Below are 8,569 nucleotides of genomic sequence, written 5' to 3' on the forward strand. Positions count from 1 at the left end.
CTTGTGTGAAGATTGTTTAAGGCAGGAAAGCCTCACAAAGAACAGCTCCAAAGTGAATGTTCAGAATTTTCCGTGTGACTGTATGAGGTGGTGTGTAACTAACCCAAGTTATATGGAAGGTTAGAGGTTCAATACCCATGGGTGGGCGAGGGGCTGCGGCTCCGTAGTAAATTTTCGGGTGTTTCGACCATTTGGTGAAAAGCACCATCAACTAAGTGAATGTAGTGCCCAAAAGGCAAGAAAAGAACTCATGTGACTCAGCCCTTGGCTGGTGACCGGAAGAAAGGATGACCACACAATAGTTCTGACAATTTTCGGTTTTTTGGATGGGACAGAGCGAAGGACGGGGCCTGGTTCCGCGATCAACGGGCTGAAATGCTTCCTTTTGCCCGGGCGCGCAGCCCTTTGATTCGCTGCAGTCGCTTTCACGGCCGCCACGTGGCGGACCCCGATTGATGAAAAAACGGCGCGCACGTGGCCCGCCAGGCTCCATAACTACCTTACAAGACGCCCGTCGCCCGACGCCGCCTGTGATGCGACTGTACCTTTCTCATCAACCTTCCGTAATGTCTTCACGGAATTAAAAGTTTTTCAGTTTTTAAAAAAAATTAAGAAAAAGGGTCTTTTTCAGGGGCCCTGAATGACATCATACGAGCCATAGTGTAAGGGGGCCGGTGGAGAGTGACGGCCCCTGCAGCGTTGCAGGCTGACCCCCCAATACAGTAACGCTTTCTCGCGCTCTATGAGATCGTCCATCCTAAGGTTGCTTAACAAAATTTGACTTTACAAAAGAAGAATATAATCTATCACGCGCTTTGCGCCCTCCAAAACTCATTCCCTAGCTCTTGGAGCCATTGAACACAACTATCTTGTAAGAAGTTGGGAAGAAGATATATTTAGTGTGGAATTATTAATAATAGCTTGTCACATTGTCACATGTATAAAAGAGAGAGACGTGTAAATTTTTATCTTTTTAGAGCATTAATATATTTTACTGTCTCTTACTTCACTTTCTTTTTCACAGCTTCTGTTGGCTTCTTTCTCTTCTTTTTTGTTTTTCTCTCTCCTCAACTCTTTTTCCACTCACCTCTCAGTTTTCTCCTTGACATCTCTGGCTCCATCTGGTTTTGTTCCCCTGATGGGACAAAACTATTGGTGGCTCATATTTCCCATTAGAGTTAACTTCTCCCAAAATCCATCAAGGAAAAAATCCATTTCGCTCAATGGAATGATAGGGAATGGACATGTGGTTGACACTGAGGTACATGCCTCAAATATTCCTATGGAAGGAAAGACAGGCGTGGCCTCAAATGGCACGACTACCTCTTCTCATCATGAGTTGCCAAATAGTATACCCTTGCATGACGGAGCTCTAAACTTTAGCTATATCCCTGCCAATATCATGATATGGTGTGTGCCTCTTAACCATATCCATGCACTGCAAGCTCAAAATGCAAAAGTGCTCCTCTCTTCTTATGTAGCCATCCTTCACAACCCTACCTTCTAGCTCCACCTTGACAATCTCTGGGCACAGAACCATGATGGTTTTGTTGACGAATGAAGATGCCTGATTTGCTTTTGCTCTAGAATCTAGCTCTTTCGGGCTCACCTACTACACCCTCCTAGAGGCTTATTGAACTCTTCTCGACCTTGTTGAAGGAGCTCCTGGAGCGATGCTTGAAGGCTAGAAAAATCTCGGTTACGATGGAAGAGAACAAGGAGGGTGCCCTCAGAAAGCCTTCGAAGGCTAGCATAAGCAAAGCAACCCCATCAATCAAGCACCCAAAAAAAAAGAGGTAAATTCTGCTCCATTGCTCCTTGTAGTGGCATACGACATTGGAAAGATGTATTTGCCAACAGAGCTCTGATCGAGCTCTGTCATGGCTCTCACCCCCTATTGAATATTTCAAGAATTGGGCCAAGTTCAATTGGGAACCTTTGGGTAGCCAGGTGGTTGGAACCTAGTACTTGGCTAATAATTATTTTATCTTTTTGTTTAACTTTGAGGAGGTTGCGTTGAAAGTATTAGGGCATGGGCAATGGATGGTTAGGAATGTGCTATTAATCTTGTTCAAATTGTCCCTTGACTTTGGCCCTAATGACCCGCCTACCAAGCCTCCATATGGGTAGAGTTGCCTGACCTACCCATGTATCTCCACCCCAAGCTAAGAACATTGCCTCTCCTTTGTAGGATTGTCAAGCAAAAACTAGTTAACATTTTTGGAATCCCAAATGGCATCCACATGTCCTAGTTGAATCACATATATCCATCGACCTTCCTTACTACCTTGAGATCACAAATGAGTTTGATGTTCATGTTCTAGACCAACATGTAGTCTACAAAAATCTCCCCAATTCTTGCTTCAAATGTCATAAATAGGTCCATTTCATTGAAGATTGCCCTGAATTGAAGCCTGCAGAAGAAAAATCTAAGGCAAAAACTGAGGAATCAGACAACAAATTCCAATCAATTTAGTCATAAGAAATTTAAAACAAACAAGCTGGCCCAATAAGCCTAAGAACCAAAATAAGTTTGCCTCCTTCTCATGGACATGGCTAACCTAAAGAGTACACCTCTTAGAAATCAACATCCCCCCCTCCCTAGAGAAGGAAAAGACCCCTAAAAGTGAGCCCCTCAATCACGCCCAAGTGGATCTCTCCTTCGATGATGAGGATGAGGAGTTTGTAGATAACTCCCAATTCGTGAGAGATTTGAAATCTGACTCAGAGAAGGATTATGACCTCAGTGCTATATCCAAAGAGGTCAACATGACTCGGGTTGAAGAGGAATCCCTCCTCCCAGACTAGTCAGCAAATAGAAGTCACCGAGGAATAATGAAAGTAACTCACTTTTGGAGGCACTTGAAAATTGGAACCAACTCTTCGAACTCTCAAAATCAAGTCCCTGGCTCCAAAAAATCTAACAAAAGCATTAATGATTAAGTCAATTAACATGGTCTCCTATAACACAAAAGGCTTAATCGACCTTGTCAAGGTGAAAACTATTAAGACTTGGTTAAGTCAGAAGCATCTCATCCTTGATTTTTTGTGCTTGTAAGAAATTAAAGTTGCAAGATCCACCCTCACAAGAAGAATTTGGGAAGCATCTCCTATGCCTATCGTTGGCATACTACTATCCATCCAAGAGAGATAGTGGAGATTATCGGGATTCACTGGCTCTAGGGCTCAAGCCAGGCCTCCTATACTCACCCAAACAACCCCACGACCTTACGACTAGGACTATATAGACATTATGAACTAATTTATCAAAAGAACACATTTGTAGATACAATCTCTAGATTGTAGTCTAACGTGGTGCCCTTCCCGACTCTAAGTTGTTGAGATCTAGGCAATCATACCCAATGTAGCCTCTTTGTATTGAGTGGTTCGGATAAAGGATATGGAGGCTATCCAGAGTCCCATAAGCACAAAGTAGAAAAGTAGACCTATCCTGAAGCTATAAAGTGTTGTACTTTCCTTTTATTTTAAATGCAATGTTATAGTACTTTTGTCCTTCCACTCAAGTATCTATGCCATTGTCTACACACACAAGATTGTGTTTGTGAGTCCAAGTCTCAATCTTGGAACCTAATTCACTTGTGTGACATCCTATCTTCATCTCTATGTCTTCATGAGTTCACTCTATGTGTTCAAAGCCACCATAGCTATGCTCAGATCCATGCATTTCAACATGGTATTAGAGCCATGGTGAGCATGGCTCAGCTCCCTTCTCTACTCTCTTAGCTCCTCTTTACTTTTGGTTAGCTCATGAACTCGGTTTCCACCTTCATCTCTACTCTTCTCTTCATGTTTGTCATAGCCAAACCTGTATCATGTCACATTGGAGCTCTTGGATCTCTCTGTACAAGGCATATATTCATGAGCTTCCTTCTAGGGAGTTGATCCTTGACTCTAGGCGCTTCTACCTGTTACATCATAGCTAGACATTGTTGATCAAAGAAGCCGGCATTGCACAAATTCCTGCTCACTGCCTGAAATGCGCATGTCTCTGGTCGTACAACCCACGATGCCTCTGTGCTTGCCTCGATTCCTCCTACATGTATAGGGCATTTAAAGCCCTTGGTCTAGGCTATTTTCCCATCAAATATCCAACCAAATCGTGCATGCTTTGATCTGTTGGAAGCAAAAAAACACTACTGTGGCAGCCATAGCCACACACACCAAAGCTCATATTTGTTATCATTTCTTTATTCCTCTCAGTTCAAGAAAGTCACTGTCACTGTGATCTACTATCATACTAAAGACCCAGCAAGATTCACCACTCAAATAATCAAGGAGAAAAGTTTTATTGGAAGATTTGAAGACCTCAAGCATCATCAAGCTCCTCTAAGGGTCAGCCACTCTCTCTAAGTTAAATCCTAGCTCAGTTTCCAACAAGCATTCAACTAATTTACTAGCAAGGAGGGGACTCAAGTTACAAGACAAGCATTAAAGAAACATCATCAAGCTTGACATCTAGTTCTTCACAGCTAGTATCTCTTGATACTAACCTAGTGTTTTTTGGCACTTGTGCTTGTTAGCACACTCAAGATCAACTCTTTTGTTGCTCAAATATGAGAATTTGGTGTTGATTTGCTACTGCTCTAGCAATCCAATGGCAAAGACTCACCGACATGTCGCTTCAAAAGGAGTCGGGTTTCTCACCTGAAAAACCCGCATCAAGCTCATCCTAATGAAGAAGGGCCTACGGGCCATCACCAATGGACAAGAGAAGAAGCCCCAGGATGCAACTCTTGCAGTTGCTTGGCAAAAAGGAGATGACAAGGCTCAAGCCATTATAAAGCTTGAGTTGAATGACAGTTACATCCATCATGTGGATAACTATGACACATCCTATGATACATGGAAAAGATTGGATACTCTGTTTGGTGCATAGTCAAAGTCCTCAAAGTATGGTCTAAATTGAATTTTTTAGACTAGACATGAAGCCTCACACATCTGTGGCATCCCATGTGAACTACATGGAAAGTCTTCTAACCCAACTTGTAGGAATAAATCTGAAAATGGATGAAGATATTTGTATTGGTGTCTTACTAAAATTTTTGACTCTAGATTATGATAATGTTTCAACCACTTTAATCGACATGCCTAACCCTAAATTGGTTGACATTAAAGCCTCTTTGTTAGAAGAAGAAAAGAAGATTAAAGCCAAAGAAGAAACTGCAAAAGATGAACAACTATTGTATGTTAGTAACAAGAACAAAGGAAAAATGGACTAGTTATTTTGGGACTTTTGCAAAATATCCAGACACACTGAGAAGTTTTTCCATGCCAAAAAGAGGTCTCAAAAGGCCTATCTTGCACCTGTAAAAGAAGAAGAAGATCATGGAACAAAGGAAGAAGAAGAAGAAGACCATCAGGAGTAGAAGGACAAGCCTCACTAGTCCTTCTATTCTCACTACTCTGATAGACTTTTTTGAAGCCTTGTATAACCTTGCCCTAGTGCTTTTGTCATAAGCTTTGTAAACTCCTCATGTAACCTAGCATTACAACCTCTGTACACTTTGTGAGGCCCCTGTTATAGCCTCTGGAAGTCCACTATGTCTTTGATATCCACACTTAGCCCTTTCTGTGATAGCCTCTAGTATTTACCATGTTTGTGGTGTGCCCACACTTTGCATGTAGTGACTCACTAAAGCCTCTACACACTTTGTGCATTTCTGGTTGTGATTAAGGAGGGGTGTTGAGATTTAGGCAAGCCTCTACACACTTTGTGCATTTCTGGTTGTGATTAAGGAGGGGTGTTGAGATTTAGGCAATCACACCCAGTCTAGCCTCTTTGTATGGAGTAGTTTGAGTAAAGAAGGATACACAGGCTATCTAGAATCCCATAAGCACAAAGCAGAAAAGTGAACCTATTCTGGAAGCTATAAAGCATTGTACTTTCCTTTCATTTTAAATGTAATGTTATAGTACTTTTGTCCTTCCACTCAAGTGTTTGTGTCATTGTCTACACACATAAGATTGTGTTAATGAGTCCAACTCTCAATCTTGGAACCTAATTCACTTTTGTGACATTCTGTCTTCATCTCTACGTCTTCATGAGTTCACTCTATGTGTTCAAACCACCATAGTCATGCTCAGATCCATGCATTTCAACATAAGTATGGGGAGTACCCCAATATATAGGTGCTAGTGCCTCGTAACACAAACAAAGGGAGCATCCCCCAGCTTATTGTTGTGGCCTCACTCGACTCTCCTACACCAAGGGATTGGCCCCAGGATGCACCGTATCAACATATAAGACATTTGCACAAAGTCCACTATTCATAATATTCGTTCCCAGAGATAGTATATTCCTCACCAAATCAGTCCCTAAGGAAACAATTATACTAAATCTACAGCATAGGGAGCCTCATGCTCATCATGGGTAAATTGTTTGAAACCAAGTGTTATATGCATTCAGGAGATAGTTCTCTTTATACCATGTTGATGCAATGCAATGAAAAGTAGATGACTTTGAGTGCACAAACATTTACTTAAACGAAATCAACATTGTGAATGTGGTCAAACATTCTTTCCATGATTTTCCTTCACTAATGACTTTGCTGCGATGATGAGGTAGTGCCGGACTACTCGATGCCATTGTACCTCTTAATACTTAAAACAAGATCAAAATCTATATGAAAAGTATACAAAAAAAAATCAGATTTTGAACCATATTCAACACATAAAACTCCCTCTCTCCCTATTTTTTAGGGTTTTGCTTGTGATGGGTAGTTTAAGAGGTGTTTTCATGTATGTTTCTTCATAATATAAGCAATAAATACTCACTAAAACATACAAATGGGAGTAAGCTGAGGCAAATCCTCATGCCTTACCTCCATTATACTTGCACAAATATATCGCTAATTTTTCATTAATTTTCACGTGCAAAAACTATTTTTCTCCTATTTTCTTTGTCTTAGAACCCCATTTTTGGTCATTTTTCTTATTTTATTTATGTAAAATCCATATTTTTATTTTTAAATTAAAAAAATAATTTAAACTTTGGTTTAAATATCACATTTAATATCACCCCATATGAAGATTGCATGGCTACATAAACCCAAGAAAAACATCATTTTTTCTCTTAAAACACGCATTTCAAGCTTTTATTAGTTAATAGTGCACAATTACGAAAACAGGTTCAATATTTTATGATTTGTAGCCCTCAAATATTTCACAACCAAGCTTCAAACAAGTTTTTATCACATATGAACATGATTTGTACCATGAAATGTAAAAAAGAATCTAAATTTCAATTAAAAAAGAGGCTTACTGCCATTTTTCGTAGTTTGAGTCTCAAGAATTGATTTTATAGATAGCGATCAGACCTAGAATCGGTCTTCAAACAATGCTGGTCATCTAAGTGTTAGCATGGTCCCACATCAATCCAATTCAAGTCGGACAACCGATCTCCATCCCGATCTTCTTTTCTATTTTTCACACATGAATAGTCCACAAGAGGAGAGAGGGAGGAGTGAGAAAGATTGATTTTGGATCTCCCCTAATCATTTCATCGTTTGCAAAGGTAGAGGTGGCAATTAGAAGCAAAAAAATGCTAGAGGAGGATGGTGTAGTGAGTTGATATAGGCATTCTCTACCTTTCTATGGCCTATGCTCTCCCCCTTCTTTTGTCGATGCAGGTTGCCCCATCTTTGTTTTTTTTCCCATGTAAAAAATATCCCCTCCCCCCATCATGTGAAATTTTGGGGGGTAGGGAGGCCCCAAGGGTCACATCCTTCTATAAAGTCTCTTTACACTCTCTTTGGACCCTCATGTTCTTGGGTAGAGCCATCTTGTGCATCCGACAGACCAAATTAAAGTCGGAAAATTTTTACATGTCTACCTCAGAGTCCCACACTGCTTGGATCCTACATATGTCTTGATCCTTTTCAACAATGGATTTTAGTATTTATTAAGGGTGAGGAAGAGGTTGCCATTATCTCTATGTATGTCAATTGCTCGTTCTCTTAAGGAGTGGACATTTGGAAGTCCCTCCAAAATATGACTTATCCTATCATCCTAGTAGGAGACTTTAATATAGTAGAATACCCACAAGAAAAATTTTAACGAGGTGAGAGAAAGGAGGGCAAAGGAGAGAGAAATAAGTGACGAAGAGAGAGAATTACTAGAAATAAAGAGAGAAAGAGAAGAAAGAAGAGAGAGAAGCCATAGTAACTGTGAGCAAGAAGGTGAGGTGAGAGACAGTAAATATATTAATGTTCAAAAGATGTGAAAATTTACATGTCTCTCCCTTTTATACATGTGTAAGTGTGGCGAGATATTATTAATGATTCCACACTAAACATATCTTCTTCCTAGCTTCTTACAATCCATCTCGTCCCAAAGGTTTTTGCCCACAAAAACAAACTTACAAGAGTGGGAAACGATGGATGAAATAGAGCACTACTTGGTTTGCAACTATACAAAGTATGGAAATGAATGAAAAGCCATGCTTTTTTGGTGAGCATAGAGATTAGCTCTCTTTCTTTCTGTTTTAAAATTGTGTTGAACATTTCTTTGCTAGGCATGTCTATTTTCCCAGCCCACCAAGTTCTTAGAT

This window comes from Lygodium microphyllum, chromosome 10, assembly GCF_053477565.2.
Source record: "Lygodium microphyllum isolate KBCC chromosome 10, Lygodium_microphyllum_v1.1.10, whole genome shotgun sequence".
Taxonomy (NCBI): domain Eukaryota; kingdom Viridiplantae; phylum Streptophyta; class Polypodiopsida; order Schizaeales; family Lygodiaceae; genus Lygodium; species Lygodium microphyllum.